The 12,021-nt window shown below is 48.5% G+C and overlaps 1 protein-coding gene across 1 annotated transcript in view; it reads left to right on the top strand.

Moving 5' to 3' along the window:
- The window catches only part of Cip4 (formin-binding protein 1-like Cip4), a 318,199-nt gene that overhangs the window by 47,762 nt on the left and 258,416 nt on the right, over nucleotides 1-12,021 (top strand). The window lies entirely within an intron of this gene.

Genomic DNA, 12,021 nt, shown 5'->3' with positions numbered 1-12,021 from the left:
CTTTTCGATAGATTGAGGCAAAGAAATCGAGCAACACATGTATGCGCTATCACAGAATTTTTTTTTATTTTTCACACGTATTCCTTTAACAAAGACTCCACTAACAGTTCTTGACAGTCATGAAGGAAGCTTTGTGGTCGGAGAAATAGACTGATATATGTTCGACTTGGTACACCAATGCTTGATTCTCAAAGACGAGATCTATACAAGTGCCTCGCGAGGTTGTCACAGCCGTGGGACGCGTTACGATGGCTCTCTGATTGCCACCGCACAGGGCGAACGGCAGCGGCAATTTCGGCTCGGGCGGTGCACATATACAGATCCGCCGCCACCGATCTGGCTCTCTGATTGCCACCGCACAGGGGTTGCATTGGAGGAGGAGCGAAGAAAGGAATTAAGTTCGAGCCGGCGCTTTGACAACCGGAGACTCGCAGGAAGAGGGGGGAGGGGGGCGGCGTGTACACCCAGCGGCAAACGATGGGGGCAGAAGCGCGCGCAGCAAGCGGACAACACGATAAAGGGAGGAGGGAAGAGATAGCAGCGACTGACTGATGCCGCTGACGCCGATAGTGAGTCAACCCCAGCTGCGGAGTTGGTTTCAGGGACAACGCCGCCGATGCCGACACAAACAATATGATACCCTCGCTTCCGCAGCGCTAAGAACCAGGTCTAGCCGTGGGAAGGTGGTCACGTATTCGTCGACGTGCCGGGGCCTACGTGAAATAACCGGCGCGTCGGCAACTGAAGAGCACCCTATCCGCCACACAAGAACAGGGGGGGGGGGGGACCCTTTCCTCCTTTTTCTGCATGGCGGCGACGGTGTTCTATGCAGTCATGTTATCTTGACTCTCTAGCGGCGTCAGCGGCATCCAGCGGTATCAGTCGGTCGCTGCTAGCGCTGGGGGGATGAAAGGGGGGCGGAGCTGGTTACGAGGCCGACGACAACGCCGACGACGACGCGAAACCCAGGAACGGACGCCAAAGAGCTGCGCTCTAAAAAAAGAAAAGCTCGAGCGGCCATTGTGTATGCAGGGCAGGCAACGTCCATGGTACACAACTTTTAGCGAGTTTATTTCTAAATATACCTTTTAAAGTAAGGTGGTCCTAGACATACATATGTCGCTATGCAGGTCTCGTATGCGGAAATCAGCTGGGAACAATTAAGCGCGAGATCTATGAAACAATAGGAGAATTTTAGAATAGGGGCCCCGATAGTTTGGGGCCCCAAAGAGCTTTGCGGGTGTTAGCCTTGGGGCACGCAGGATTGAAGAGCTTTAGAATAGGGCTTTGCCTTTGCGAATAGCGTCTTGCGCTGACAGCGTCACTACGGCGTCAAAGAAAAGCTATAAGAAATAATTAAATAAAATGTGCCATTTTATGATAAGAATAGTAATTTTGACTTGCCTGTATTCCCGTTTAATTGCAACTCAGAAGTTATTCCGTAAGCAGCAAACAATTAGTTGCGCTTAGTTTTGAGCAAACCAACTTTACGTGCCTTCACCAGCCAAGCTTAGCCGTGTTAGGCCTACGAGCCATAAAATCTACAATCGAATTCGGAATCAGCGGCGTCTAATGAATCAATCTTTATAACACACGCTAGTTAAGAGAAAGCGATAACCGCCGTCACTTCTCCTAGCTTGCGAACTTCACGCGTTACCACGAATCGAACCCAGTTTGGTGCTATAGGTTAGAGCCGTCGCTTCGATGGGTGCCGCCATGTTTGCTGACGCAAAGCTTTTGGGGCCGCTATTTGGGCTCCCCCTAAATCGGTGAAATAGCGTGCGCAACGCAAAACCCAAACGCAGTTTGCGTCTGGCGTATGCGCAGTGGCTTCGACGCTATTTCTTTGGGGCCCCAAAACGTTTGGGGCCCCTATTGTAAAACTCTCTAATAAGAAGGCGGAATACGCTTGTGCGCTATATACGGAAATTGTGGTTTCGGCCATTTCAGAGGAAGTACGTTGCCCATACCTTGGACTGTTTAAGCGTAGCGTATACAGTGCCCCACTGTTGTTAACACCAGTGAGTTGATACCAGCGCTGTTCGCCAAGGAGGCGGCAATCTTGACGCTAGCTCCCGGCTACTTTGTGTGCGCTTGTCAGGCGCGTAGGTTGGTCGAATAAATGCAGTTCGACGTCTCCCTGTATTTCTTTTTTTCTCGTAGCCTCGGTAACGACTTCCACGAGTGTTTGTATATGGGATGAATTTTTGTTAGTGATACTTCTTCCCTAGTAGTCCCTAGGAGTCCCAGTAAAGTCGCAACTTCGCGTCAGTCGCGAAATGTCGATCGCGACAGTGTCATCGATGCCTGGCGGCCACTGGCCCGGGCGGCCTCGGTCGACGGGCGGTTTGCTGCTACGACGTCGTCCGCGTCGGCAAGCAAACGCTCCACCAGCGGAGAGCACGGAAGAATGCACCGCATCTGCTGCGGGATGACGTCGGCGTACCGGCGCACACGCATCGTTCGGGCTCGCCGTCCCGCGAGAACGCGGGCTGCTGATCTGCCAGGAGGGATGACCTTTCTCTGTGGGACGCCGTTTGCCATGCCGAGAACAAAGGGTCACGTGTGAACACAGCAGGCGGCGCTTCCACCGCGCTACCGCGGAACCATCGGTGCCAAGCAAATATTTACGCGTTCTGTATCGCTGAAACGTTGCGTTGGGACCGTCGCAGTGTATGACGCCTAATGATTCCTGGTATCGCGAAAAACGAGGATGAGCGGAAGCGGGAGAGTGACTTCTCACGCGTATAATGGGCGCGAAATTGACGCAGTCGGCCCGGATTCATTCTGAAGGAGGCGTTTCGTCGTTGCTGCTGTGAAGCGCGTACGCGTCGTAAGTCGCGCCCCTTCGTCACGCGTCTTGGCATTGTGGAGGCCTGCGCGAACTTGGGGCAGCATTCTCGATCGATCACTTGGGGAATACTTTCACGTTTGCGTGACGCAGTGTCCGGTGCCACGCTTAATTGCTGCGACGGGAATTGTGCCCGGTCACAACCGCGTCCTTTGCTAACTCCTCCTGTCTGTTACTAGCCTTGTATATGAGCACCTTAGTAGCAACGCGAGACCCATTGTGGATGTTGGCGTTCAACTTGGTAAACGCAGTCACCCGGCCGAAGTAGCCTGTTATTCCGAGTGATGTGGCAGTCTCGAGGCGTTATTGATTACCTGATCATGTCAAGTCCCGTGCCGCTTTTTTGAACCGGTAGACAATCGGGTTCGACCATTTGTTCGTAAAATTGAGTGCACAACAGTCTACATCTGTGCGAACCACTAATATACTTACTCATTTCTGTCGGTGTCGTTGATATGATGGCTTATACGTATATAAAATGATTTACGTGGTAATCGCATTACCCCGCAGTGTTGCGTGTTTGTTGTGTCGCTGGTTGCAGTGATGACGTATTGCGATTACGTGTTTCGTGAACCCAGGCCTTACTCGGTGATCGAGTAATGAAAAATATCGCCGTGTACGACCAAACAGTACGTGCTACAGGTTTTAGCGATCGCGATGCGATCCTTGTCTATGCAGCGAGCTTGCGACCTAGTTATGTTGACGAACTACAGTTACTAGCTGCCCGTTACGTTGAGCCGGCCGACACATCTGATAGTGGGTTAGGGTGCCAACCAAGCTAGTAACAACCAATTAAAACCAGCAGGCAATGAAGTCAACATAAGCATAAGTGAAATTAGGTGTGTTATTTAATTTAAATAAATTGTCCTCGTGATTTCTTTGGCTTCATTGTCTATTGGTTTCACTCGGTCTTTACGATCAATAAACCGAGCCATTCAGTTGCTTTTATTTTCCTCGCTAACCTTAAGTTTGGAAAGACTTGATGTTTCTTTAGCGCATTACTCCAAGGTATGCTTGTCTGGCATCGAAATACGGCGTGTAATTAACGTAATCGAACTAAGCTATCGCTGAAATTGCGTTTTTTTTTCTCCATCTTCCTGATCGGCTTTCTATTTGAAGAGGTTCACATCGCCGGCACTTCGTCGATCTTCAGCGCGCCTCCGGCGTACTGTACATATACCCTTCGTAGCACGCGTCATTTTCCCGCTTAAATGCAGCGGGAGCAAGCCATTGTGTGTGTGTTCCACAACGTACCATGTAGTCCCTCCTTGTCGCGCGGCCACTAAGCTCGCGGATCGACTCGTGGATGCTTGCTCCGCAATTCCATTGCGTGCTCCGCAAGAAACAGCCGCGCGGCCTCTGTTGTGCTGTCTGCCGCAGGCAATTTTCAAAAAATTTCTGAAAGTGTTCGCTGAAACAGCCTGTATACCGCCATGCAGTTAAAATGACACCGGCGGTCTTTTCTTTCTCATTTTTCAAATTCTTTAATAACAGTATCATGAGAAGCCAACAAACAAGGACACCAAGGTCAACATAGGGGAAATTACTTGTGCTTAATAATTGCATTATAACTAAGCTGGCTTCAGAAGCAGCAATTGAAGTGGGAGGTAAGGCCACAAGGCAACCGGTAGGTAAGCTCTCCCAAGTAACAAATGACCTAATAAAGAAACGGCAAAGAATGAAAGTATCCAACTCAAGAGATCAGGTAGAATTCGCGAAATTGTCAGAACTGATGAACCAGGAGAAAATAAGGGATATACGAAATTATAACGTGAGAAATACTCGGGAAGCAGTAAAAAATGGACGCAGCCTGAAAACAGTGAGAAGGAAACTAACCGTCGGACAAACCAATATGTATGCACTGAAAGATAAACAGGGTAATATTATCAGCAATCTCGGAGATATAGTAAAAGCAGCGGAAGAATTTTATACTGACCTGTACAGTACCTAAAACAGCCTCGATACCTCCATTCTAAGTAGTAATGAACAGGTTAGACAGGCTCCTTCTATAACTAGCGATGAAGTTAGAACTGCCTTTCAAGACATGAAACGGGGAAAAGCGGCAGAAGATGGATTACCAATCGACTTAATCAAAGGTGGTGGAGACATAATGCTTGAAAAACTAGCGGCCCTTTATACGAGCTGTCTATCGACTTCAATGGCCCCGGAGAACTGGAAGAATGCCAATATTATATTATACTAATCCACATAAAGGGAAACGTTAAAGTACTGAAAAATTAAAGCCCATTAGCTTACTTGCAATATTATATAAAATATTTACCAAGATAATCTCCAACAGAATAAGAGCAAAACCGAACTTTATTCACCCAAGGAAGGGAACAGGCAAGTTTCAGGAAGGGGTACTCTACAATGGATCACATCCATGTGAATCAGGTAATCGAGAAATCCGCAGAGTACAATCAGCCTCTCTATATAGCTTTCATAGATAACGAAAAGGCATTTGATTCATTCGAGATACCAGCAGTCATGGAGGCATTATGTAAGCAAGGAGTACAGGACGCTTGCGTAAATATCTTGGAAAGTATCAACAGAGATTCCACAGCTACCATAATTCTCCACAAGAAAAGTAGGAAGATACCTATAAAGAAAGTGGTCAGACAGGGAGACACAATCACTGCAATGCTATTCACCGCATGCTTGGAAGAAGTATTCAATCTATTAAACTGGGTAGGCTTAGGAGTAAGGATCAACGGCGAATATCTCAGAAACCTTAGATTTCCAGATGACATTGTGTTGGTGAGCAACACTGGGGACGAGTTGCAACAAATGATTGAGGACCTGAACAGAGAGGGTATAAGAGTGGGGTTGAAGATCAATATGCAGAAGACAAAGATAACGATCAATTGCCGGGCAAGAGAACAGGAGTTCGGGATCTACAGTCTGTGAAGGAGTACGTTTACCTCGGTCAATTACTCACAGGAAACACTGATCATTCGAAGGAAACTTACAGAAAAATAAAAATGGGTTGGAGCGCATTCGGCAGACATTGTCAAATCCTCACTGGAAGCTTACCATTATCATTAAAAAGAAAGGTGTACAATCAATGCATTCTACCGGTGCTGACATATGGGGCAGAAACTTGGAGACTGACTAAGAAGCTCGAAAACAAGTTAAGGACCGCACAAAGAACGATGGAATGAAGAATTTTAGGCGTAGCGTTAAGAGACAGGAAGAGAGCGGTGGGGATCAGAGAGTAAACAGGGATAGCCGATATTCTAATTGACATGAAGAGAGAAAAACAAATGGAGCTGGGCAGATTATGTAAAGCGTAGGTTTGATAACCGGTGGACCATTAGGGTTTACAGAATGGGCACCAAGAGAAGGGAAACGCAGTCGAGGATGGCAGAAGACTAGGGGGGACGATGAAATTAGGAAATTCGTGGGCGCTAGCTGGAATCGATTGGCGCAGGACAGGGGTAATTGGAGATCACAGGGAGAGGCCTTCGCCATGCAGTGCACATAAAAGATGATTATGATGATGATGATTATGATTAAAGATTATAAGTCAGTGGAAATGAAAGGGGATGAAAAAACATCTTGCCGCAGGTGGGGAACGATCTCACGTCTTGGCATTACGCGTGCGATGTTCTCGTACGCGTAAAGGCTGTTTCACATGGCGCGATTTTCAGTCAGCGACACAGAATTCCGTCGCTCAGCGACCGCCGCGACGTCGTGGGCTCTCCGCGACTGGATTCCAACAAGGTGGTCGCGCCGTCGCTCAGTCGCAGCGATCGGCGCGATGTGGGAGGGGCAATGTGCGTTTCACCGCGCGTTGATAGCTTTGTGGAGCAATGTCGCGCGTCAGTTCTAGCTATGTTTAGGGCGTACCCACCAGCGTTTGCGGCTTAGGAGCTTCATACATTTTTTCTTTCGCTTACACAATTCGTTTGAAAGGAGAAGCTGCACGCTATGATCGGGAGAAGGACGCCACTTCAACATAAGGCACGTACCCACTTGATTGCCGCCGTCGTCAAGCTCTTAATCCCTACAAATCGCGCCAGCTGCTTATATACATGCACACTCAACAGTAGTTTGTTCTTCGCAAAAGCAAATAATCATCCAGGGAAAAAAGTTGCGGCTTCCATAGTAACAACGAAACTAGAGTGTACTAAACGCAACCACCCCACCGACGCCGCGCAAGCCGCATATCGGTGTTGTGCAGCGCCTCACTCACCGTATCTGCAAGCTGTCGTAAAGCCTCAACCCTTTTAAACGTTAGAAATGGTGTACCTATTCTATTATCGAATAAAAATAGGAAAATTCGAATATTTGACTAGTTTCCATGTTTTTATTTAACGATGCAGGCATGGATACGTTGTGAGCAAGGGGCAACCTTGCGCATCGCTGCGACGGATATCGCGCTGCCGCAAACGCATGTGAAAGCTGTGAGCGAAAATCGCTCTGCGACGTGCGCGGCAGAACGATTTTTTTCGCCCCAATCGCGCCATGTGAAACAGCCTTAACGCGAAGACGTGGGATCGTTCCCCACCTGCGGCGAGTTGTTTTTCCATCCACTTTCATTTCCATTGATTTATCGTTTCTTCATTTCCTTTATTAAGCACAAGTAATTTCCCCTATGTTGTCCTTCGTACGAATAATAAAAATCGGGCCCCTCGGTTACCCCCTTTCCTCTCGTTCATTTAATAAAAGTAGAACGATATGCATAGTACAGCGCCTGGGCATTTCGCCCTCTCTCCGACCAATGCGGGCGCGCACAGGCGGAAGCCGGCCGTCAAAGCCCTGCGGTCTACTCCCCCACCACCCACCGCAGCCCGCGTCTCGTTCCTCGGTCCCACGAGATGCGCTTTCCGGCTTTCCCTCGGGTATGTATATATTTCGCCGCTCCCGCGTCATGCGGGTTAGCCGGTCGCCCCATTGTTGCGCGCGCTTTTCCAGGGGCGGATACGCCGCCGGAGCCTCGTTTGGCTTTGTCGCAGACCCTGCCGTCTCCTTTTGTGAGTAGGCCCCCCCCCCTTTTACTTTCGTCTCTCTTCTTGCCGTGGCTGAGGGGTCCCGCATAAGGACCCGTTACGTGCCCGCGTTATACATGGTGCCCGGTGGGCGAACGCTCGAGCGACACGCGAAATTTCGAGCACTTCAGCGGCTTCTTCACTGGGGACGAACTATATATACGGGCTTTTTGTCGTGTCCTCCAATTCTGTACTGTGCGCCGTCTGCTTCTCTCCCGCCCCTCTCTCTTTATCTCTCTGTCACCATTCTTCATGCACGCTCTGACAGTGCTCTGCATTCGAGTCTCGGCAGCGGTGCTGTCTGTTGTACGAAACAGGTGCGCACCTTAGCGAGAGAAATATGAGGAGATCAGAAGGGCTCGATTTTTTTGTTCATAGCTCTGCGGAGAAACGGACAATGCATCCAGAGAAATCGCAGCGGAGTTGAATTATGTTAAATTGAAAAACGTTGAAATGTAGGAATAATAAGGCAAGAGAACGTGCAAGTGGAGGAAAAAATAGCTTGCTAAATAACCATAACTGGCAATATATCTTTTCGAAAGATAGCAATCGCCAGTATCCTTGGTGCTTCTGCGCTGCACATCGCCCGCCAGGTGGCGGGTGCTATTGTATACAGGTTTTCCATTTTGTGACGATTTGCGTGACGCTGTCGTTCGTTGGTCCGCGCATTTTCGCATTTGCTATAGCGTGACGTTGCCTGGTGTTATGTCTGTCATCGATGAACGTTGGCTTCTTGCCTGTAAGCCATGGCCCACGACGTTAGCAGGGTGCTCTTTTTCTGTACTGAACCAGAATCTGCCTATGTACCGCGAGCAGGGAATCTGCGCAAATAGGAAATAGGCCGGTCAGGAGCTTTTCTCGTTTATATGACACTGACAGTGATGCTTATTTGCATCAGTACATCAGTACATGACGCGAGGAATGCAGAAAAAGCTGCCACATGTACAGCTTGACGAAGCAGCAGGCCCTCGCATTGACGTTTGCGCGGCGTTAGCAAACATTGGCATTGTTTAGAAATGCCATTTATACAAAATTGAGCATCGGGAACCATGCGAAGCAAATGAAGAAAAAGAAAAGCGCTTAACAACACAGAATCGTAAAAAACATCTCCAACCAATGAGGACAAAAAAGCAATTATAGGCATAACGGTATCGCAACTGTTCGAAACACGAGGGCGAAAACGGTGTAATCAAAACACAAGCCGTAACAATAACATCCCATACAAACTAAACAAATGAGAAAACCAAGAATATAATCTATACAATGGGACTCGTTATTTTCAATAAGGAAAAAATTTGCGAAAGCCAGTGAAACAATAGATTGTGCAGGCAAAATAACTATACAGAGCTTTAAAAGAGGTATTTTCCAATCCATCGGTTTCGTTGTGTAATCTTGGCAGGTTGTTACGAAGAGTTTGTTGTCCGTATGTCGTTCTAACGGTTTCTACTTCCCGAAACTCATTGTTCCTTGTCGTATTTGTTGTAACGTTGATTTCTAGATCCGCTAGTGTTCTTAGAAAGCTGACTCCATTCTTTATTCCTTATTTGTGTGCTCTACAGAGCCGATAATCATACATACTGGCAATTGGCATTATATTGTATTTTATAAAAAAATTCACGTGTGTGAACATATTTTTGAACGTTTTCTACAACTCATAAGAATTTTTTTTTGCAGTACATAAAGTTTTCCAAATCTCCCTGTGTGGTAGTAGCCCAAACTAAGTGACAGTAGTTTAGACTAGAAAGAAACAGTGCGTTGAAAATCAGCATCCTTGTTTTTGTTGGCAGTATATGACGGTCATGGTAAACAAGCCCGATTGTTTGAGATAATTTTGTCGCCAAGGAGTTTACATGCATATCCCATGATAAGTTTTTTTGGAAGATAACGCCTAAAGTTTTAAAACACGGAAGAATATCGATAGGCGTTATATTTAGCAATATAGGCTTATGAATTATTATGTTTTTTTCTCCGGAAAACAATTGCTTTTGTTTTGTTTGTGTTTATTTTAAGGCTATTTTTGTGTGTCCATTGTCAGGATTGGGGCTCAATCCCATCGCTCGTGATCCGTTGTCCAGATTGGAGTCCGCCATGAATTCGAAGGTAGCTGGCCCATGCCGTCGTCCAACTTATCCACGCTGAGGACGTTAATGAAGGGAAGAACTGCTTCTCATCGAGAACGAGGAATATGGGTTTATTTACAGTATTTAAATCAGTCTAACATCACTGCTTGAGAAAAGTGCATCAGTCTAACATGACTGCTTAAGAAAAGAGTGTCAGTCCAACATGACTGCTCAAGAGAAGTGTGTCGAGCACCCGCACAACAGCAGTTTTTAAACACTCGGTCCTCCTGCGATACAAGGCGGCGAATGTTCGTTTCGTCAACGCAACCTAGCCGCCTCCCGCAGGACGGTTTACGCACACAAAGGCACATACATTCCAATGTACGGAGCCGACGTCAGAGGGGCCCCGTAGCACTCGGAGCCGTTCCGGGTAGCTCGTTGTCCTGCGTCCCGGTCGGCGCGTGGGAAGCAACAAAAAACGGCTTTCCCGCGGCAGTTCGCGCACGCGTAGCAGATCAGGTCCGCGCTGGGGAGTTCGGGCACAATAGTTCGCCCGCCGAACTCATTCCGTACAGCGGCGATGGGGCTAGAGGATGGCGGCGGTTTCAGCACCAAGCCCGCTTCATCGAACGCATCCTAGCTGAAGCGACGGAGAGTGGGGGATGCGCGTCTTGTTCCCCAGTCGTAATTGGGTGGCAATCCTGCATTGCAGCTCGCCATTCTTAACAAGGCTGACACCGGGCTTCGTTGCGTATGTCCGGCACTGCGGCACCGAGCAGTAGCCTACCATATTGGACGCCTTCAAAAGCAACCGCTACACCTTATAGTACTTTCTAGTGTTGTCAAGCAGACACCCGAAGCGAGAAAAGCACCCCACTTAAAGGGGTGGAGACATCAAAATTTTCGTTCATGCGTTTGTTGATTCAAACGTTGCGTCATGCTTCAGGGAGCACGATACACACAGCGGGATTAATATATATCCGATAAATAATTTAATAATAGCATTACTATACCGAGCGATTTCGGTTTCGGTTTCTGGGCTCCGGGGGATGCTATGACGTCACAGAGGAGGAAACGCAACATGGCTTGGTCACGTGAGCCACAAAAAAATAGTGACGTAAAACTATGCTGCGTCGTCTGCTCGCTCATACGCGTGCTCTGCCAGCAGAGGTCAACTGGCGATTCGAAGTGCATGTCGCGATTATTATAATTATTGCGAAGAGCGACAACAACGGTAAGAAAATATTGCGGCTTGTGAGAGTCGGTGATTCATTCCGAAGCGCCGTAAGCTTTAGCTTCGAAGTGAACCGGAAAAGGCCTAGCCACGATATCGGCGGCGCCGAACGATCAGAGGCGGTGAAGCTGCCGTCGGTGCACAGAGTGACCACTCCTCGGACGCTGATTGGCCGCTTCGCCGTACGGCTGCCGCACAAATAGGTCCCGGGCCCGTGCTCTCTACAGCTAGGAAATCTCGCCGTTCGCGAGCAAAACCGCCGTCGCACGGGGGCCCGCGAACGGCAAACGGCGTGCGGCGAGTTTCCGGGCCGGTAACGTGGACGGGCCTTCACATTGAGAAAGGCCAAGCGAAGGAGAGACCGCTCCGAGCTGCCGACTATGCGACTATGCGAGGAGAGAAGCGGACAACACGAACGCCGCATATCCTGGTCCCTTTCGGAGTCGGCCGGCTACTGTTTTACACTCAAACGTGCAAAGGCCCGTAGGCACGGCAACTCGCTGCACGCAGTTTGCCATTCGCGGGCCGCCGTGCGGCGTTCGTGTTGTCCACTTTTCTCCTCCTGTGTCCGTGTCTGCACGCCTTACCCCTTCTTTGCATTAAGAAAGGATTTTTATATGCCTGTAGCTCGGTCATAGTGGAGGCTATGCTCGGTCGCTCGGCTCAGCAGGCTCCGTAATCGGCATTTCATCGCTACTCATCATACGTCACGTTTTTGTGCTGGTGTGCTATGACGTCAATATTTTCGTTCCTCCTCTGTGACGTAGTAGCTGCCGCGCTAGCGATGGGTCTCGACTACGAGAAGGAGTATTTAATGACTTTTTGGAGCTGAATTAAAATTATTTTGAAATGTTTGCAGCGTCTGATACCTCGTTCTGGGTGTCC

This window comes from Dermacentor albipictus, unplaced genomic scaffold (assembly GCF_038994185.2).
Source record: "Dermacentor albipictus isolate Rhodes 1998 colony unplaced genomic scaffold, USDA_Dalb.pri_finalv2 scaffold_13, whole genome shotgun sequence".
NCBI classification, from domain to species: Eukaryota; Metazoa; Arthropoda; class Arachnida; order Ixodida; family Ixodidae; genus Dermacentor; species Dermacentor albipictus.
The sequence above is the reverse complement of the archived record's forward strand: the minus strand, read 5'-3'. Positions and strand labels throughout refer to the sequence as shown.